The sequence below is a fragment of the Dasypus novemcinctus genome, chromosome X, assembly GCF_030445035.2.
Source record: "Dasypus novemcinctus isolate mDasNov1 chromosome X, mDasNov1.1.hap2, whole genome shotgun sequence".
In the NCBI taxonomy this organism is placed as follows: domain Eukaryota; kingdom Metazoa; phylum Chordata; class Mammalia; order Cingulata; family Dasypodidae; genus Dasypus; species Dasypus novemcinctus.
This window is the reverse complement of record NC_080704.1, coordinates 153,150,083-153,173,224: the sequence shown is the minus strand read 5'-3', so window position 1 is coordinate 153,173,224 and position 23,142 is coordinate 153,150,083. Positions and strand designations below refer to the sequence as shown.

At 39.8% G+C, this 23,142-nt stretch overlaps 1 pseudogene; it reads left to right on the top strand.

Annotated features, from left to right (window-relative positions):
* The first annotated feature begins 2,761 nt into the window (after positions 1-2,761).
* On the top strand, positions 2,762-3,538 carry LOC101432679 (annexin A8-like protein 1; annotated as a pseudogene).
* The last annotated feature ends 19,604 nt before the right edge of the window (positions 3,539-23,142 follow it).

Here is a 23,142-nt window from a genome sequence, read left to right as displayed (position 1 = left end):
ATTTTCATTAGTTTCAAGGTAGTTATTCAATTCTGTTGAGATTTCTTCCTTGACCCACATTTTTTCTAAGAGTGTATTGCTTAACTTCCATATCTTGGTGCCAAAACTGCATCTCTGGCCCTTGCAGACTTCCAGCTTCATTCTACTCTGGTCAGAGAAATTATTTTGTATGATTTCAATCTTTCTGATTCACTGAGACATTCTTTATGGCCTAGCATGTGGTCTATCTTGGAGAATGATCCATGTGCACTTGAGAAGGGTCCATAAATATTTAAAATAGTTATTTCTTCTTGTTGAATTGCCTCTTATATTAATGTATGGTGATTTTCCTCATCCCTTAAAACAGTTTTCCATTTAAAATCCATTTTGTCCAATATTAGTATTGCTGTTCCAGCTCTTTTTTGGTTTCTGTTGGCATGGCAGTATCTTTTTCCAACCTTTCACTTTTAGCCTCACTGGTTCCTTATGTCTGAGGTGTGTCTCTTGTAGACAACATATAGATGGCTTGTATTTTTAATGTGTTCTCTCAGTCTGTGTCTTTTGATTGGGAAGTTCAAGCTACTAACATTAAATGTTACAACTATAAACACATTACTTACTTCACCCATTTTGATCTTTGACTTTCAGTTGTTGTATCATACTATAGTCTATTTTTTTACCTTTTCTAATATTCTTCATTTCTACACTTTTGTCCATGTTTCTCACCCTTGTTTTTTCCTTTCAGTCAGCAGTGCTCCCTTTAGTATCTCTTGTAATTCTGGTCTTTTGGTAACATATTCTATCAGTTTTGTTTGTCTGTGAAGACTTTGAACTCACCCTCATATTTGAAGGACAGCTTTGTTGTGTACAGAATTCTTGGCTGGCAATTTTTCTCTTTCAATACCTTAATTACATCATAACACTTTTTTTCTCTCCTCCATGGTTTCTGATGAGAGATCAGCACCTAATCTTATTGAGTTTCCCTTGTAAGTAATGCTTTCCCTTTCTCTTGCTGCTTTCAAAATCTTCTCTTTATCTCTGATATTTGTCATTCTGAATAGTAGGTATCTCGGGATTGGTCTATTCATGTTTATTCTATTTGGGGTGTGTTATCTTTCCTGGATATTGATATGTATGTTTTTCACAAGGGCTGGGGACTTATCAGTCCTCATTTCCTCAAATACTCTTTCTGCCCCTTTTACAGTCACTTCTCCTTCTGGGACACTGATAATATTAATATCTATGTTTTTGCATTTTGCATTGCCATTCAATTCCCTGATTCCCCGTTCCATTTTTCCATTCTCTTCTCTTTCTGTTCTCCTGTCTTTTCTAGTTCAGTTGTTCTGTCTTCAAAATCACTAATTCTCTTTTCAAGCATTTCAAATCTGCTCTTATATGCCTCTAATGTATTTTTTAACCTCATCCATCATGTATTTCATTCCTATGAAGTCAGTTACTTTTCTTTGCAGACTTCCAATTTGTTCTTTATTCTCACACTGTGTCTTCTTAATATCTTTTATCTCTTTGACCATATTTTCTTTCAATTCTTTAAAATGATTTATGAGAGTTGTGTGATTATCACTGATTATCTCAATATCTCATTGTCTCAAATCTTGAATTTCTTCAGGACATTTGGTTTGTTCCTTTGGCTGGGCCATCTCTTTCTGTCTCCTAGTATGACTCATAATTTTTTGCTGATGTCTAGGTATCTAATATGTTGGTGAATTTACTCTGATAGCCAATTTCTCTCTCTTGCCTATTGTTATTTTTTCACAGCTCTTTGATAGTTGATTCACCTTATCCTAGGTCTTTAAAATTGCCCAGCTTAAGTTACCAAAAACCATGCCCAGGACTCGCTAATGGGGTGCAGACTTTCTCCCAGGGGTTGGGTAAAGAGAGCTCTAAAAGCAGTTTCTGTCCATGTAGACTCCAGAGCAGCCAGAAGATGGCACTTTTTGGTGCACTTTTCCACAGAGATGTATCTCTCTCAGTATTCCTTTGTTTTCATCTGGCCAGAGCCAAGATTCAAAGTGGGGTCTGCTGCCAAATTCACTGAAGAAAAGCCCTTTTGACCCCCCTCTCTTTTCCCTTGTAACAGCTGGCAGGGAGGAAGAAGTCTGGTCTCCTATCAGTGAGCTTCAATGCATGGCAGGTTTTACTGCCACTGAATATCTCCAGGGTGGGGGCAGGGGCCCTTCCCAGTGGCCAGGAGGTTTAGTAATTCACAGTTTGTAGTTTCAGCTTCTTCGCCTCTCTGTCCCTCAACCTCGTGGGAGTGTGAAGCGCTGTCCTAGTCTGCTGACCCCCAAAGCAGGTCCCTCTGGCAGCTTTAGACTTTTTCTCCATTGTTTTTGTGAGAGAGCTTAGCCTTATCTGCTAACCAATGCCCATATTCCCACAATTCTCTCATTGTTTTTTTGATTTGCATTTCACTAATGGCTAACATGTTGATTAGTTAAATGTGCTGAAAAACAAGCAAACACCTAGAGCCCCACATCATCCTGCACATCACAGAAAATTCCAGATTGAAGAAATGTTGAATTGAAAAAAAAAATGAAATCATATATTATATTACTCTCTACATTTCTATATGCTTAACTTATTTTAGTTTGATAGGCTGCTGAAAGCAGATACCATAAAATGGATTGGTTTTAACAATAGGAATTTTTTAGCTTACAAGCTTACAATTTTGAGGTCATGGCAATGTCCAAATCAAGGCGTCATCAAGGTGATACTTTTTTCCTGAAGACCAGCTCCCTGCGATGCTAGGGTCCCCTGCCGCATGGCAAATCACATGATGGAGTCTGCTGGTCTTTCTGTTCTCTTTCAGATTTTGTTGCTTTCAACTTCTTGCTTCTGTGGCTTCTCTCTCTGTAATCATCCTTTTATAAAGGGCTTAGGAGCCAAAGTGGGTTTCATCATTGAAATCCTGGCCTCTTGGAGCAAGAGCCAGATTTGGGAGATAATGAAGGCATATGAGGAAGACTTTGGATTCAAACTGGAGAAAGATATTCAAGCAGATATGAGCAGCTACCTGGAGCAGATCCTGGTATACTTACTGCAGGGCAGCCAGAATGATGTCAGTGGCTTTGTGGACCCAGTACTGGCCCTCCAGGATGCCCAGGATCTGCATACAACAGGGAAGAAGATCCATAGAACTGACGAGATGTAGTTCATCACCATGCTGACCATGCAGAGCACCCCCCTGATAAGGGTGTTTGAGGAATATGAGAGAATTACCAACAAGAGCATGGAGGACAATATCCAGAGTGAGACCCAAGGTTTACTGTAGGAGGCCATGCTAACTGCGGTGGTGGTGAAATGCATACAGAACCTGCACAGCTATTTAGTGGAGTGGCTCTACTATGCCATAAAGGGAGTAGAGATGAGGGATGGCACCCTGATAAGAAACATCATTTCAAGGAGCGAGATTGACTTAAATCTGATCAAGTGTCAGTTCCAGAAGACATAAGGCCAGACACTCAGGAATATGATCACGGAGGACACCAGTGGTGACCACAAGAATGCCCTGCTGAACCTGGTAGGCAGTAATCACTGAAAGCTGAAACTATGGGAGCAACAGCCAAGAAGCCAGGGGCGCCAGGGCTGGCTTGGTTCACCTTTGCTAGGGATGGGAGGTGGGGGGAGAGTGAGGGTTACGGCCAGCCTTTTGGTCTTTATCTCCAGTTTTGAGGGTTTTCTAGCCAGTTTTTTTGACCCAGAGGGAGGGCTTATCTTGGGGCTCCTCCCTTCTCCTGCCCCCCCAGGTTACTTCCAGGGGCAAGTCCAAGGTCAGCATTGGGCATCTCTGGCCCAACAAGTTCCTTGACTTGAAGAGTCCTGCAGGGGGTCATGGGCTGTTTCTTTCCACCTTAGCAGCTTCCCAAGTTCTCCTGGTCAAATAGGTCACTTGGGCACACCTAAGACAGGTACCCTGGCCCCATCCCCACATCAACTGAGGCAATATGTGTTTTTTTTAACAAGATCTCAGTTGATAGGCTTCTCAGCAGGCAACCAGGGAGATGGCTGTGGAGAGCCCATTTGATTCAGGCATACTCACCCCTGGGCAGCTTGCCAGGGAAGGCGGAGAAAGGAACACATGGTCCCATGCCAATTTTGAAGTAATAACATTCACTTACCAGCCGCTTCTAAAAATCTTAGGTTGTAGGTGGAAGAAAAATTCTCTCACCCTCCTAATTCGGGAGTAAGCTACACATCAATTTCCTGGCCCCATGCCTCGTGTTCTGAGAAACTCAGGCCCCATAATCCTGAATCAGATCAGTAGCTCTTTCCTTCCTTTCCTTTAGCATCAGGTGCTGGGAATGCAGCTGAGCTCTGAGCATAGTCTCCTCCCCACTGTACGGTACCCACAGCTGGCTACCGGAGAAGCTGAAACTTTATTCAGAGTAATAAAGATTTGCAGATTAAAAAAAAGGAAAGAAAACCTACTTACAGTAGGTGTACATCCACAGGAATGGATTTGCTCTAAGACCATGATTTTCTGGGAGGCATACAGCTTTAAACCACCACACTCTACCCTCTCTGACCAGAGAAAGACTATTCTTTCCATATGCAAAACACATTCATTCCATTACAATATCCCAAATACCTTAAGTCATTTCAGTAACAATGCTAAGTACAAAGTCTCATTGAAATAAGCTATAGTTGTGGCTTGTTGTGATGCTTAGGCTAATGTGTCAATTCAGCTGGGTAATTGTGCCCAGTTGTTTGGTCAAGCAAGCACTGGGCTAATTATAATACAAGGACATTTATGGACTTTAGTCACCATTGACTTTACTGCAGTGGTAAATCAAGATAGCTGATTACAGTTACATCAATCAGAGAGATTGCCATCAGCAATGAGTGACGCTTTATCCAATCAGTTGAATGCCTTAAAAGGGGAAGTGATTCCAGCATTGAGTGAGAATTTCCCAGTTTGTCTTTGGACAGCCAACGACTCCCAGAACTCATCAAGGACCTTCATTGGACTTTCATTGCAGCCTCTAGTTGCAGCCTGCCTGCAGAACCTAGACTTGTGCATCCACACAGTCATGTGAGAGACTGATAAAATCTCACACTATTGACAGATACCTCTTGTTGATTCTGTTTCCCTAGGCAACCCTAACTAATACAGCTTGGTATCGGGAGTGGTTCTCGGGGAACAGAATCTTAAACATGGGATGTCTGAGGTGGTTCTGGAAGATTTGCAATTGGCTTTCTACTCTAATTGGACTCAAGGGTATAATGACTCCCTTTCCAATAATGAAGAGGCTACTAACAGTCCATGGCGCGAGTTGGCAATCGAGATACTCAGAGTATCATCACTGGATTCCCCTACTTCCACACTTGTAAGATGATCTGGGTGAGAGTGTTTTCAACATCTTAACTGAGTTTTGTGGAGTCAAAAGGTATAATGATGTTGGCTGGCTCCTCCTGGATACTCTGGATATTGTTACAAAAGAAAGAGATGAGTTAAAGGCTTCAAATTTGAAACTTAAACACTGCATGAATGATGCAAAAGTTTCTATGTGTGCCCTGAAAGAAAATCTTGTCTTCTATAGCCATGGGCTTGAAATATCTGAGAACCAAACTCAGACTCTCATTGTATGAGTAGCGGACTTACAAAGGAAACTAAACTCTCAACACCACAGGGTTTCTGCAGTTAAAGTGAAGGCACTGATTGGAAAAGAGTGGAATCCAGACAAATGGAATGGAGACATATGGGACGATGACAATATTGGTGGGGACATTGGAACCCTAAATTCTACTAAGACTTTACCAAATAAACCCGTGATGGTCTGCCCTGTGGAGAACACATCTTGCCAACCTTGTATCACCCAGCCTCTAGCCTGCCCCAGGGAGTCCAGACCTCTTTCCAGCCCTGAGGTGGGTACCAGCCAGACCGAAACCTACACAGCTGAGCCTCCAGTATTTCCTGAGGAAACTGCCTTCCAACCCTTGCCTGAAGAGATTAATCCTGTCTCACCAGAATAAAATGCAAGGGAATGTCCTAAGGTTAATAGCTTGCAAGGTTCAGTGTTCTCTAGGGAAACAGAATCAATAATAGATTTCTGTCAATAGTAAGAGATGTTATCAGAGTCACTCACATGACCATGGGGATGCATAAGTCCAGGTTCCACAGGCAAGCTGAAACCAGGAGCTCCAATGAAAGTCCAGTGAAGGTTCTTGACGAGTTCTGGGAGACATTGGCTGTCCAAAGATGAGTTGGGAAATTCTTGCTCAATGCTGGAATCACTTCCCCCCTTTTTTCATTTTTTTAAATTATATATATTTTAAAGATACATAGATCACACAAAATCTTACATTAAAAATATAAGAGGTTCCCATATACTCCCACTCCCCACTCCCCCCACTCTTTCCATATTAACAACTTATTTTATTAGTGTGGTACATTCATTGCATTTGATGAGTACATTTTGGAACATTGCTACACAGCATGGATTATAGTTTATCTTGTAGTTTACACTCTCCCCCAGTCCATTCTATGGGTTATGGCAAGATGTATTATGTCCTGCATCTGTCCCTGCAGTATCATTGAGGACAACTTCTACTTTTAAGGCATTCAAGTGATTAGATAAAGTGTCACTCATTGCTGGTGGCAATCTCTCTGATTTATGTAATTACAATCAGCTATCTTTGATTTACCACTGAAGTAAAGTTAATGGTGAATAAAGTCCATAAATGCGCTTGTATTACAATTAACCCAGTGCTTGCTTGACTAAACAACTGGGCACAATTACCTCGCTGAGTTGACACTTTACCCTAACTATCACACTTGTCCTGGAGCACAATTTCCTTCCATCCATAGACCTGTGAAACCTAGAGAACAAGGTATCTGCTTCCAATATACAAAGGAGGGGTGGTCATAGGATAGATATTTCCATTCCCATAGGGAGAAATGGGAAGGGAAACACAGGTCATGGGTCCTAAATAATTCTGAAACTCTGCAGGGCCAAGGTCTGAGAGTCATCTATGGAACAATACTTTCTGCTCCAGTCCTGATGGAGGAGCAGCTCTACACCTTGCAAGTGCTTTCACAGTGACCGTGCTTTCCCCAAACACTGGGGTGAAGCCGCCAACACCTTCAAGCATTAGGGTGACAACCAGGCTCTCAGCTCCATCTTTGTTAAGCATTGGGGTGGTAGCCAGGTTATGTGCAACCCCCAAGACATCTGAGAAAACTGGGATGACAATATTCTTCCTGAATAATGGGACAGAAAATCCCATTCTCCAACTATCAGGGCATACTCCCCTTTCTAAGCAGACGGGTGGACCTGCTCTCTTGGCCTGAGAAGATGTTTCCAAACCAGAACTCAGCTTCCACTGTCCTGCCCTAGAAGTGATATTCCTTCAATCTCTCCCTTTTCTGTCCTTTTTAGTCCAGGCTGGCATTGGTTCCATTCATATAGAGCTCACAAAAAAACTTGTTGGTGTTGCACGCAGTACACAGGGGTCCAAAACATTAGACAATATTGGACTTTACACAAATCCTTCCTGGATAACTGCACTTCCACTCCTGACTTGCACAGAAATGGCTGATGATTTCATTTTCAATTAAGCCCCAACAAAGGGCACTATTCTCTGGTGACTCATTTTACAGAAGCGCAGAATTTTCCAAACCATCACTTTCTGGTGCCTTTGTGCCCAGGAGTTCAGTTCATAGCTTATCCCCTTCCTCTTGCAATTATTATAAGCTGCAAGGAAAAACCAGGCAGTACTTCCACATTTAGTTTGGAAATCTCCTCAGCTAAATATGCAAGCATGTCACCTTCAAATTCTGCCTTCCATCTGACACCAGGACTTAATTTTACCAAGTTCTCTTCCACTCTAAAACAATGGTTGCCTTTCTTCCAGTTTGCAATTGGAAATTGCATTCATCATATCTGTCCGAAGCCTCATCAGAAGTAATTGTAGCATCCATATTTCTACCAACAGTCTCTTCAAGTCAATCTAGGCCTTTTCTATCAAGCAAATCACAATTCTTCCCAGCAACACCCCAGGCTTGGTACCAAAATCTGTTTTCATTTGCTAGGCTGCAAAAGCAGATACCATAAAATGGGTTGGTTTTAGGAATGGGGATTTATTAGCTTACAAAGTTACAGTTTTGAGGCCAGGAGAATGTCCAAATCAATGCATCATCAAGGTGATGTTTTCTTTTCAAAGACTATTGCCAGTGATCCTTGGGTCCTCTGCCACATTGCAAGATGCAATGAAGCATCTACTGGTCTCCCCCTTCTCTTCCAGGTTTTATTGTTTTCAGCTTCTTGCTCCTATGGCTTTCTCTCTCTGTATTCATGCCTTTTATAAAGGACTCCAGTAAGAGGGTTTAGACTCACTCTGGGCCATGCCTCAACTGTGGTAACCTCAAGAAAACCTACTTACAATACATTTACACCCACAGAAGTGGATTAGCTTTAAGACCATGATTTCTTGAGCACATACAGTTTCAAACCACCATAAATTGTTTCAAAATGAAAAATTAAGAGATTGAACTATAAAAGACCTTGAATTAAAATAAATTGGATATATTACTATGAGATTGGGAAAAGCCATTTTAAGCATAACATCAATGGCAGAATTCATTTTTAAAAGACTGATAGACTGAATACATAAAAACATCAAAAACCATTACAGGCTGTCAGGCCCACCCAACTGGGGCAAAATCATCTATTCAACAAATGGTCCTGGGAGAACTGGATATCCATATCCAAAAGAAAGAAAGAGCACCCCTATCTTACCTTATACAAAATTTAATTTATAATGGATCAAAGATCTAAATATAAAAGCTAGAACTATAAAACTCCTTTAAAAAATGAAAGGAAACATCTTCAAGACCTGGTGGTCAGTGGTGGCTTCTTAAACCTTATACCCAAAGCAAGAGCAATGAAAGAAAAAATGAGTGAATTTTTTTTTTTATAGAAACTTAAGGAACTTTGTTTAATTCATGGTAATAACATATTTTATCAAGTGGCATGTAGTTAAATGCGTTTAAACATAATCACATGGCATTTTGTTCAGCTGTCTTCATCTGGGGGTGTTACAAGCACCAGGAGAGAAAATAAGCCTCCCCAAGGATTCTTCCTTACAGTACAATTTTAAAAAAAAGCTGAGTGTACAGGTTGCAAAATAATAAGCTTTGGTGATAATGCAAGCTTCAGCTACAATTATCGCAAAGAGTAAGTCTGCTGCTCAAGCTTCTAACTTATCCTTGTGACTACAGAACAGTCCAAAATGTCACGTTCAAGTTGGAGTGACTGTGGTCAATTAGGTAATTTCCACCAAATTGAGTCCATTAATACTTGGGCATTATCTTGAGGAAGAAATAGAAATCTGTGACAAGGTGCAATGTGGCTGGTGAAATATTAGTTTTGGACAATCACAAATCAAGATCCAAGGGTGCGTTAAATTATTCAGCATTCTTGACCTCATTATTAAATTACTTCATATGGGTTTTTGCTCATACTCATATAATCTTAGAGTCTAGGGAACTTGATTTTGTTTCTTTTCCTCAGCCATTTACCTTTTTTTTTCTTTTTAAAAAAAAAGAGTGAATTTTTAAAAACACTTAAACACTTTTGTGCTTCAAAGGACTCCATTAATTAAAACTTAAACACTTTTGTGCTTCAAAGGACATTGCCAAGACAGTGAAAAGGCAGCTCACTCAATGGGAGAAAATATTTGAAAACCACATATAAAATAAAGGTTTAATTTCCATGCTCTATAGAGAGATCATACAACTGAATGATAAAAGAACAAGCAACCCAATTTTAAAAAGGGCAAAGGACTTATATAGACATTTTTCCAAAGAGAAAATACAAATGGCCAGAAAGCACATGAAAAAAATGCTCAATATCACTAGCTATTAGAGAAATGCAAATCAAAGCTACAATGAGATATCATCTCATACCTCATAGAATGGTTATTATTTAAAACAAAAAATGAATAAACAGAAAACTACAAGTGCTGGAAAAGATATGGAGAAATAAAACACTCCTTCACTGTTGGTTGGAATGTAGAATGGTGCAGCCTCTGCGGAAGACAGTTTGGTGGTTCCTCAGGAGGTTAAATATAGAACTGTCATATGATCTGGCAATCCCTCTACTAGGAATATATCCAGAAGAACTTAAAACAGCGATGTGAACAGACATTTGCTCACTAATGCTCATAGTGGCATTATTCACAATTGTCAAAAGATGGAAACAACTCGTGTCCACATGCATATGATGGAATACTATGCTGCTGTAAGAAGACATGAAATTGGGACACATGTGACATGCATAAATCTTGAGGACAGTATGCTGAGTGAAATAAGCCAGAACATGAAAGGATAAATACTGTATGGTCTCACTGATCTGAACTAAGTACGAAGAATAAACACATGGAGTTGAAATCTAGAGTATAGTTACTAGGAGATAGAACGAGAGCTAAGAAGGGGTACTGATGCTTAATGTATGTAGAATTTTTAATTAACTTGACTGTAAAAGTGTGGAAATGGATAGAGTTGATGGTAACGCATTATAGTGAGTATTACTAACAGAGCTGGTTTATATTAATAAATGGGATTGTGACTGAAAGGGGAAGTCTAGGGCTGTAAATGTCAATTGAAAGAAAGCTAGACAAATATCTAGGGACTGTATAACATAGTGAACCCAGAGGTGAATGAGGGCTGTGGTTGATAGTAAAAATAGAAGAATGTTCTTCTATGAATTAGACAAAAATATATGTCACTTTTACAAGGTGGTACATGTATGGTGATACATGGGAAAATACAATTAATGAACTTATGGACTGTAGTTAATAGCAATATTGTCATACTCTTGCATCAATGTCAAAGAAAGTACTATAACAATGCTAAGGGTAAATAATAGGAGGGTATCCGATTTTTTCTTTTGGACTAAGGAAAATGTTAAAAAATTTACTGAGGTGATGACAGCACAACTCTGTGACGAAAGTGAGAGCCCCTGAGTGTACACTTTGGATGGACTGTACAAGACTGTAACACAGTGAAACATGTGGTGGAAGATGGACTGTGGTTAGCAGTACAAATATGAGAGCATTTTCTCATGAATTATAACAAATGCACACTACTAATACGTGGTGTTAATAAGAGGGCATGTATGGAAAAAATTTACCAAATGTAAGCTATGAACTATAGTTAGTAATAAAAGTCTGATGATGTTCTTTCATAATCTGTAACAAATGTTCCACAACAATGTAAGGTGTTGGTGGAGGGCTGATGTATGGGAATTTTGTACATTATGCATAATTGTTTTGTAAGCTCACAACTTCTCTAATAAAAACATGTATTTTTAAAACTATCATAAAATTAAAAAGCAAATGACAAATTTAAAAGAACATGGTACTTAATGTAGGATATAGCAATAGTAAATGTCATTCATTCAAGGAATGTTTATTGAGCATCTATTTTTAGCTAGGTACCCCCTAAGTGCTAGAGAATCAGAATGAACAAAACAAAGTCCCGGCTCTCATTGATCTTATTCTGTAGTGGGGAAAAGTAGATAAAACACAAAATAAGCATTTGGTATGTCAGATCATAAGTGCTATGCAGAAAAATAAAGCAAGGTAGGAAAATAGTGCTAGAGTTGGTTGCTGCATTAAAATAAGATAATCAGGGAAGGTCTCACTTATAAGGTGACATTTGAGTCCAGAAATGAAAGTCATGAGGGAATAATGAGCTATGTAGATATCAAAGGAAGAGCACAATAATTACACTTATTATACAACGAGCTTTTCCAAATAATAACAACAAATATTTATTAAGCACCTTTTATGTTTCATACACTGCAATAATAAATGCTTTACAAGCATTATCTCAAAAATTTTACAATCTTATAAGATAGTACTTTTCTATAAGGTAGTTCTATTATTATTTCCATTTTAGAGATAAAGAAACTGAAGCTCAGAAAGCTTAAGTAACTTGTCCAAGTTTGCACATCTAGTAAGACAAGAACTAAGTCCATATCCTTTTTTCTCCAGAGCCCAGTCAATAGAATACATGGCAATGAAAGAAAAAAAAATTCCTGTGTGATAAATCTTTAAAAGTAAATCCTCAACAGTAATCGAGAAAACAAAAATGGTATACAGGGAAGCAGATTTGGCCTAGTGGATAGGGCATCCGCCTACCACATTGACGGTCCAAGGTTCAAACCCAGGGCCTCCTGACCCATATGATAAGCTGGCCCATGCACAGTTCTGATGTGCACGAGGAGTGCCCTGCCACACAGGGGTGTCCCCCATGTAGGGGAGCCCCACGTGCAAGGATTGCACCCTGTAAGGAGAGACGCCCAGTGCGAAAAAGGTGCAGCCTGCCCAGGAGTGGCGCTGCACACACGGAGAGCTGACGCAGCAAGATGATACAACAAAAAAGAGACACAGATTCCAGGTGCCACTGACAAGAATACAAGTGGACACAGAAGAACACAGAGCGAATGGACACAGAGCAGACAACTGCAGGGGGTGGGGAAGGGAATGGGAGAGAAATAAATAAATAATAAATCTTTTAAAAAATGCATACAATAGTGAGTTTTTTTCACTTATGAACTTAACCATGATTTTTTAAATTGATTTTGTAAAAATATTACATTAAAAAAACAATATGAGGTCCCATTCAACCCCACCACCCCCACCCCACCACTCCCCCCCCAGCAACACTCACTCACATCATCATGATACATCCATTGCATTTGGTAAGTACCTCTCTGGGCATCTCTGCACCTCATGGTCAATGGTCCACATCATGGCCCACACTCTCCCACATTCCATCCAGTGGGCCCTGGGAGGATTTACAATGTCTGGTGATTGCCCCTGCAGCACCATCCAGGGCAACTCTAAGTCCCAAAGGCGCCTCCACATCTCATCTCTTCCTGCCATTCCCCATACCCATATCAGCCACCATGTCCACTTTTCCCACTCCACTCCAGTGCCACCTTTTCTCTGTGGACCTTGGATTCGTTATGTCCGTGGCATCTCTATGTCAAGAGGAGGCTCAGATTCCACATGGATACTGGATGCAATCCTCCTGCTTTCAGTTGTAGGCACTCTAGGCTCCATGGTGTGGTGGTTGTCCTTCTTCAACTCCATCTTAGCTGAGTGAGGTGAGTCCAATAAATCAGATTGTAGGAGCTGAAGTCTGTTGAGGCTCAGGGCCTGGCTATAATATTGTCAGTCCAGAGATTCAAATCCCCTAAATATATCTTAAACCCCAACACCAACTACAATTCCAGTAAAGTAGCATGAAAGTCTTATGAAAAGAGATTCCATCTGAGTCCAGTTTCATCACGCAGAAACACCAGCTCCAAAGAAGGGCCATCTGACATGGCAGTGAACCCCATCTGCCATGACCATAGAGCCTGTGGGTCTCTCTAGCCCTCAAAGGAACCAATACCTGGGGTTGTATCTACTTTATCTGTCTCTTAGATTCTGCTCAGTTGTGCATAAGGGCAATCCTTCTGACAACCTCCAGACTCTTTTTTAGAGACTCGTAGCCATATAAACTCATTTCTCCTTTCCATTTCCCCCTTACATTAGGTCAAACAGCATTTTAAAGTCATGTTATTATATGTAGATAGGGATATTCTGCTAGATCCGCATTGAACCTTCAATTCAAGGTCATTTTCCAATTGCATCATCAGTTGGTACTTGATAGTGATCCCTCGGTGCCAGGGAGGCTCATCCCCGGGTGTCATGTCCCACGCTGGGGGGAAGGCATTGCATTTACATGCTGAGTTTGGCTTCAAGACTGGCCACATTTCAGTAACATAAAGGCTGTCAGGAGGAAATTCCCAGGCACAGTGCTGCTCTAGGCCTTGTTCTTATTTCAGGCATATAGGCTCACAAGCATAATCATTAGTATCAAGCTCTCACTGTTGGACCCTCATTCCTTCCTGGTCCTTACCGTTGCACCTGGGGAACTGCCGCTGCTCCCCTAGTGACCATGACAGAGCACCCCCCGCCAGGAACCCAGCACCGCCCCCAGCTGTAGTTTTTAATTGTTGTCATTATGAGTGTATCCAAACATTACCATGCACCCTGGACATATGCCCTGTATAGCTCCCTGTCAGCCATATATCACCTGTCAATAGTATCCTTTACCAGTATTCCTCCACTGCCATTGTTGAACCACTCTGTGTTCCAAAACTTCCTGAAAATTGAAGCCCAATATATTGTAAGGATCCCTTACTAGTAAAATGGCATAGAGCAATGTTAACCATGATTTAAAGATTGAGAGAGGAGTATATACTGTATAATTCAATTTATATGAAGTTCTAGAATAGAATAAATACAGAAAAATACAGCAGAAAAATATCAAAACAATGTTTGCCTCTTAACTGATGGGAACATCCTGACTGTGAAGTGGCTTGAGAGAACTTTCTGGAATGTTGGAACTGTTCTATATCTTGACAGGGGTTTGAGTTACATGGGGTGTACGTGTTTGTCAAAACTCATCAAAGCGTACACAAGAATTGCACATTTAACTACATGTTCATTGTACCTAAACAAGCAAACATGGAACTCTAGTCAATGATATGCATGCTGAAGCATTTAAGGATAAATTTTACTCCTGACTGAAACTTTGAAATGCATAAAAATTTTTTAGATGGACTGATGGGTGGATGGATGGATATATATGTGAAACAAAGTCAATATAGCAAAGTGTTACCAACTGTAGGATCTAGGTGGTGGAGATGTGTATGTTCACTGTACAATTCTTCCCACTTTTCTGTATGCTTGGAAACTTTAATGATAAAATGTTACTTTTAAAATTTGAAATAAAGTTATTTTTTAAAATGTTGGAAGAAAAATGACTGAAAAATGGAAGAACGTAGATAATTTTAATAATGACTAATATTTATTGAGCATTTACAATGTATAAAGCCCTGTGCTAGTGCTTTACATGCAAAATGCCTGTTAATACTCACAACAGTCCTGTGAGGTAGGAATTCTTATTATCTCTATTTTACAGATAAAGAAGCTGAGATCCATAAATATTAAGGAACGTGCTCAAGGTGAGACAGCCCACAAGGAGCAGAGCCAGGCTATGAATCCAGCCTGCTTCTAGAGTCCAGGCTGTGTATGCAATTAGACAGCAAGTGAGTCAATCTTGCTGATGATTCATCTCATAAGAATAGCACCCAGAGTAGCCTAATTCTAAAGATACCTCTACTTCCCGTGGTCTTTCTCAGATGACTCCTAAATTTCAGGGAAGCACAGCTGAAATACAGAGGAGGAACAGCAGGTGGCAGTGGCCGGTGGAAGGTTGTGGGGATTGATGTGGGATGGAGGAGATGATGGAGAGATATGAGTTTCCTTTTCCACTTGAGGGTTTGAGTCATCTTTGGGACCTCCAGGAGAGGTAGGGACAGCAGGTACTAAAGACAAGGACATAGATCTGATTCTGGGTGGCTATCGAAGCCTTAGGAGTGAGAAGAGCAGGGAGCACCCAGGACAGGAACTCAGGGAGCTACATTTAAAGAATTGATGAATAAAAACTATCCAGCCAAGCTTACGGTAGAAGAAAAAGATAAAGAAAGTGATGTCCTAGAGCTTAACATTTGTTATTCTATTTTTATGTCATTTTCACTTAAGAAAATGGTCTTGTGGTGGAAGGTGCCTGAATATTTCTATACTTAAACAGCTTTATGTAGCATATCTTTCATCGGAAAGTATGAGAACTTTTCCTCTTGTGTTATATTCACCACATCTAATGGTGAATATTTTTAACAAGGTAAGGGAAAAGCAATTTAATTTGGGGAACCATAAAATTATTACTGTTCCTGGTGAAGTGGGAGCCCTTCCATGACATTCCCATAATTCCTCTTGTTCTCCAAGAATTTTTCCCAGCCCTAGATTTCTTTGACTATATGCTAAGGCACTTGCAATGTTTTAGGAGGACCAAATTGCCATACCATGTCTGTTTTACAGTGAGTCTTGTTCTGTTGTTGTTATGAGTGATTTATGTAGACTTGTGCTAAAGGGACAGTCCTATTTAAACACTGGTGTTCTTGATATTTGTATATTGTACATATTGGGGTTCTGGAATGGTTTCTCAACTGACTTGTGAGAAGCAATTATAATGACTGTCTATAATACTGATTTTTATAGTATATTAAATTTGATTTTAGTAAGTCATTGGGCAAAGGCTTAAACATCTTAATTTGCTTAAAATGCTTTGGTCATTAAACCAGGGATATCACTAGATCTACTTCTAGGAACTGCTCAAAATCTTTGGCTTGAGGGAAGCAGATGTGGCTCAAGCAACTGGGTGTCCGCCTACCACATGGGAAATTCTGGGTTCAGTTTCCAGTACCTCCTAGAGAAGACAGTGCACTGGCGAGGTGAGCTGACACAACAATAGACACAGTGAGGAAACACAATGAGAGACACAAGTAGGGAGTGGAGGTGGCTCAAGTGATTGGGTGCTCCCTCCCACATGGGAGGTCCAGGGTTCAGTTCCTGTGATGGTTAGGCTACTGTGTCAAGTCTTCCAGGTAATTGTGCCCAGTTGTTTGGTCAAGCAAGCACTGGGCTAACTGTAGTACAAGGGCTTTTATGGACTTTAGTCACCATTGACTTTACTGCAATGGTAAATCATAGATAACTGGTTATAATTACATCAACCAGGGAGATTGCCATCAGCAACGAGTGATGCTTTATCCAATCAGCTGAATGCCTTAAAAGGGGACGTGATTTCACCATTGAGTGAGAATTTCCCAGCTCGTCTTTGGATAGCCACTGTCTCCCAGAACTCATCAAGAGCCTTCATTGGACTTTCACTGAAGCCGCTGGTTGCAGCCTGCCTGTGGAACCTGGACTTGTGCATCCCCACGGCTGCGTGAGAGGCTCATAAAATCACATACTATTGACAGATATCTCTTGTTGATTCTTTTTCCCTAAAGAACCCTGACTAATACCATTCCCAAAAAGAAGAGGAGCAGATAGCAAGTCCAAGGAACGAGCGGGGGGGAGGGTGGAGAGAAAGAAATAAAATAAAATAAATCTTTAAAAAAAAAACTTTGACTTGGGAAATGGTTGTTACAGCCATTTCTTCTAATTTATTTCAAACATACTCCATGGTTTTCTATACTGAATAATTTGAAAGCAACCATGGTTTAGCTTAACACCTAAGTAGGTTATTTTAATTTTGACAAAACTCTCAAACTTTAGAAATAGGTCTGGCTGTACTGAATAAAAATGGAAATGAGCATACTTGTTTGAGGATAAAAAACATATTTTAAATATATATATTTTAAAAGACCAAAACCTCATAATGCTCCCAGAATTTGGGGTATTAATTTATATTATACTATGGTTGACTTAGTCAAAATTCAAGGTGGAGATTTATGATCTTTAATATTAATACATAAAGCAGTATTTGATTCAAGAGTGATACTTTCCTGATCATGAAAAGGATCTTAAATCAGAAACCAAGAACATTGCTTTTGCTTCAAGTTGAACTACTTTCACTTCCTTTCTCCCTGACCCAACAGTGTAGTCCTCCCCACATTTCAGAGTATAACTGAAGCTTGGCTTAAACTTTTACTTGTAGGTATATTATTAACAATGAGCACTAAAGACAGTTTGACAATCTTAATGACATGTGTGTGTATGTGCGTATTTAGTGCTGTGTTTTTAATGTGAGGTCAGACGAGGTACTACTAAATGACCATAGGAACTGGTCTCTCATATGATAGTCCATATCTTAGTCCTTGGTACAGCTTCTTCAGGATAGGAAATGCCAACCATAAATCATCTCATTATTCTTGACAAAATCAGTATCATTCTTTTTTTAAAAAATGATTGATTTATTTATTCTCCCTGCCCCTCACTGTCTGCTCTGTGTCGACTCACTGTGCATTCTTCTGTGTCAGCTTGTCTTCTCTTTGGGTAGCACTGGGAATCTATCCTGGGACCTTCTGGAGTGGGAAAGAGGTGTTCAATCTCTTGCCCCACCTCAGTTCCCTGGTCTGCTGCACCTCTTATTGTCTCTCCTCTGTGTCTCTTTTTGTTGCATCATCTTTCTGTGCCATCTCTCCATGAGGGCCAGCACTCCATGTAGGCCAGCACTCCTGTGCAGGCCAGCATTCCTACGTGGGCCAGCACTCCCCATCAGCCAACCCTCTCTGTGGGCCAGCTCACTGTGTGGGCCAGCTTGCCTTAACCAGGAGGCCCTGGGAATTGAACCCTGAGCTTCCTATATAGTAGGTGGGAGCCCGATCACTTGAGCCTCATCTGCTTCCCAGTATCTCTCTTTCTAGTAATTTGTGTGTGTACACAAACACACATGTGTGTCTTGTCAAAGGGATTCTGCCAAATTGATTTTTTAAATCATCACCCCAGGCAACCACTGGTCTAAGCAGGAAAACAGTGGCAATGGAGTCCATAGTCTTGAATTCTGGTCTAAGCTTGCTAACAACTTTGCTATGTAACCTTGGTTGTGAAAATTAAACTTGACCAGTCCTTTATCTATAAGTGGAGAGAACCACAATATCCTTTCCATATCAGAGGTTTCCATGCTTCATCCTAGGAGAAAAGCAAGTTGCCAGATCCTTGGGTAGTACGAGGATGCAGTAGTAGATGTGTCTCATAAATTTTTGCTAGAAGTTATGTCAGTGTTAAGGAAATCTAGCTGTTGCCAACTTGGAAAAAATTACAGAACATTAATTTGCTGCTTTGCCAGCTGATTATTTTAGGGGAAGGCTTAGCCAAATTTGATGCTAGGGAGACCCTAAATTGAAGGCATCTAGGTTCAGAAAGCCTATATCATTTATGCTAATTTTGGGGTGATTTGATTTGTCCACTCAATTCTTGACTTATTGAATTGATTAATTAGGTAAAGAGCTATCAAACTAAATTGTGTGACATTAAGCATGTTTCAAGCATAAGAATACAGACTGTTTGAGTTACAAGAGGAAAGGAATGAACATTTATAGAGTGCTTACTATGTGCCAGATGTTTTACACATATCATCTCATTGGATCATCAGAAGGATACTGGAAGGTAGGGGTTATGCCCATTGAAGCTCAGAGAAATCACGCATCGAGCTTTTTAAAAACTCTCTGTAATTTGACTAATGTCACAAATTTAGTCAAAAATAATAAATTGGCCTAAGAGTCACTTCTTTAGAAAAACTGTCTTTGATCACCCCGTGGAGAGTCAGTCCCCCCTCCCTACAACACACACACATCACTCTAGCATCATGTTTAACACTTATCCCAATTTATACTTATTTATCCCTTTACTTGTCCCTTGCTTGTCTTCCCAATTAGAATGCTTGTTTCCCAAGGGCAATGGCTACCCCAGTGTCAGCCTTGTTGACCCACTGTGTCTCTCTAGTGCCTGGGACATAACAGATACTCTCTGAATAATCCTCTGGGAGTTAGTGAGTGAATGAATAAATGAAAAAACTTGTCTGATGCAAAAACCTTTGTTCTCCCTACTAACTAACATTGACTTGCATATTTATAGGTGGTAAAGATGAGCCCTAGGCATGCTAAATGACTTGTCCAATCTGACCTAGGTTAGACCCCAATTAGAGTCATCACACAAGCAGCATAAGGTTTCTAAGGTCAAGTTAAAAAATGAGGGAGGGGACACTGTCCCCAGTGATTGCTCGCAGAGGTGTGATGGTCAAGGCAGTCCTCCCTTGGCAAGAAACCTGGCAGGTGGGGAGAGTTTTGGAGCCAGACTTACAGCGTTGTGCAACATTGTACTGGGAGTGGACATGTCCTTCATGAAGGGGCTCTCCACCACAGTAGGCAATTCTTTGCTGCACTACAGTGTCGTTCATAAGCCTTTTGTTTCTTACCGGGCTGTCATGCTCTCCAAAGGACACAACTGGTTAGTGGAAGAGCAAATTATTTCACAATATGCACTGATGTAGTTTGCTAGTACTTCCCAGCATAGGGAGAGATGATGTGATAATTATCTGGTAAATATCCATATAGGAGAAGGGAGAGAGTCATGTAGCAATGATAGAAGGGTAGAGGCATAATCATCTGTGTTATGGCACAGAAATGGTCTCAAATGGACGAAAGTTCATGACCTTGGGTGATTTACTGAACCTTTCTGTGACTTAGCATCCTCAACCGTAAAGGGAAAATAAGAAGAGTTTAATGGGGATGATTAAATGAGTTAATACTGGGAAAGCACTCAGAACAGTATCTGATACATAGTAATTGCTGTATTAGAGCTTGGCAAATAAAATAAAATAGGGTGCAGAGGAGGAGAGTTTTAGGTAGAGTGGCTTGACCCATTTAATGCCTGTATCTTCTTGGATCCCTAATTGTCAACTGGGATTTTCCTTCTGTGAGCTTGTATCTCTGATTTTCCCCATAGGTTTTCAAAATCGACTTTACAGACACATACAAAGTAGCTAGTTTGATTAAAACAAAGTGGTTTCTGTTTACTCTCACACCAGAAAGGCTCAAAGAGGTCCAGGGAGTCCAGGGGTTAATTATCACAATGTCTTAAGAGAGAAGGGAAGCAAGCTAGAATTATATGTTTTGACAGGTGTTTTATGATGGAAATTTATTTAAATAACATGAATATGTGAAAATAATGCCATGCACTCTTATGATATTTTTCACTTTCCCCCAAAAGTACTTTCAAGTTCCTATTTAATTTGTTCTCATAAGGTCTGGGGGTGGGGGGTAGAGCAGATATTCTCATTTGACATAAGAAGAAACTGAACCTAGAGAGTTTAAGCTTACTCATCCAACATTTATTGAGCACTTATGATGTGCCAGACAGTTGTGATTCCAAGATGGATAAAACACAGCATCTGCCTTCAACCAAAGCAAATATTGAATTGGATTATGTTAAATGCTATTCTGTGGTCCACAGGACACATTAGGGGCAGAGTGATCAACACTGTGAGCATGTTTGTGTACATGTGCACGTGTGTATGTGCATGAGTGAAAGTGGGGAGGAGGTTAAAGAAGGCTCCACAGAATCGCTCTATGGATTGAGTTATAAACTCAATCATGTGCTGGTAAGTGTTTATCAATGGGCTCTTCAGGGAAATGAAGCACTGACTTACAGCATTTGTGGATTCCTGTGGTGTAAATACCCCCAACATGGCCAATTTCAAGCTACCAATTTGATGTCATTAAATGCAGAGTTGGAAAGAGATGTGCAGTAGCACACCATTATAGAGTATTTCCAGCAGAGATATATCATGGACACTGATAGCATCTAGAACATAGATAATAGTAAAATGTAGTAAAATAATTAGGAAATGATGAGTTTTGAATGTTTCTTACCTTTGTTTTTAATATAGTTTACTCAATTTAAAATTTATATCATTTAATTTTTAAAATTTTAAACTTTTTATTTTGAAATACCTTCAAACTTACAGGACAGTTACAAAAGTAATACAAACCTCCTATAGAGAACCCCAACATCCCTTTATCCTGCCTGATACCCAGACCTATCATTTTTAACATTGTTCCACATTTGCCATATTATTCTGTCTATCTGTCCAACAATCTATCAACCCATCTACAACCCATCCATCTATCTATCTATCTATCTATCTATCTATCTATCTATCTATCTATCTATCTGTCTATCTATCCATCCGTCTTTTTATCAACCCATCTTGAGTGTAGGTTGTATACATCATGCTCCTTGAACACTTAATACTGCCATATACATTTCCTAAGAACAAGGATATTCAGTTGTGTAACCATCTTAAGTGCAGTTATCAAGTTCAAGAAATTTAACATTGATATATACCTTACAATCTATATTCCATTTTTCTGTGCATCCCAAAAATGTCTTTTTGCACTTTATCTCCTCCCTTGTTAGAACACGCTTCAGATCCTGTATTGCCTTTAGTTGTTATTGTCTCTTTAGTTGCTTGCTCTTGCTTTTTTTTTAAATTGTGGGAACATACATATAACATAAACTTTCCCATCTGAACCACTCCAAAGCATACCATTCAGTGGGATTAGTTACAATCACAATGTTACAGTACCCTCACCGCCTACCAGACTAAAATTTTCACATCTCCCCAAACAGAAACCTGACACCCATTTTGCATTAATACTTCATTCCTCCCACTCTTCATCCTCTGGCACCCTGTACTCTAATTTCTGTCTCTATGATCTTGCATGTTCTCTGACATTTTCTTATAGTTACCATGGGGCTTATATTTAACATCCTAAATATATAACTACCCCGTTTGTTTTAATATCAAAATAATTTCAGTACTATACACAAACTATGTTCTTATAACCCCTATATCCCCTCACCTTTATGTAGTTCTAGTCATAAATTAAAAGTTAACACATTATGAGTTCAAATCCACTTATTACTTGTTACATTTCATTCATTATTTTAGATCCTGTAGTGAGTAAAAATGGAGTTGCACACCAAAGATACAGTAGCACTGGCATTTATATTTATCCCTATCATTACCTTTATTGTAGATCTTCATTTCTTCACATGACTTCAATGTATTATCTAGTGTCTTTTCCTTTCAACCTGCAGAACTCTCTAGCATCTCTTGTAGGGTTGGTCTAGTGGTGATGAACTCCCTCAGCTTTTGTTTATCTGGGAATATCTTAATCTCTCCTTCATTTTTCAAGGAAAATTTGCTATATTTAAAATTCTTGGTCAGCAGGTTTTGCTTTCAGCACTAAAAATATGCTGCATCACTGCTTTTTTGCCTTCATGGTTTCAATGAGAAGTTGGCACTTAATCCTACTGAGGTTAACTTGTATGTGACATGTTGTTTCTGTCTTGCAGATTTTGAATTCTCTCTTTATCTTTGACATTTGACAGTTTGATTATAACATGGTACACTATGGATCTATTTGGGTTTACCCAGTTTGAAGCTTGTCGAGGGCCTTAGATTCATGTCTTTGGTTAAATTTTGTTAAACTTGGAAAGTTTTCATCCATTATTTCTTTGTATATTCTCTCTACCCCTTTCTATCTTTCTTCTCCTTCTAGATTCCCATAATGCATACATTAGTGTGCTTGATGGTGTCCCATATGCCCCTCAGGCTCTGCTCACTTTTCTTCATTCTTTCTTCCTTCTGCCACTCAAACTGGATGATTTCAATTGTCTTATCTTTAAGTTCACTGATTCTTTCTTCTGCCAGATACAATCTGCTGT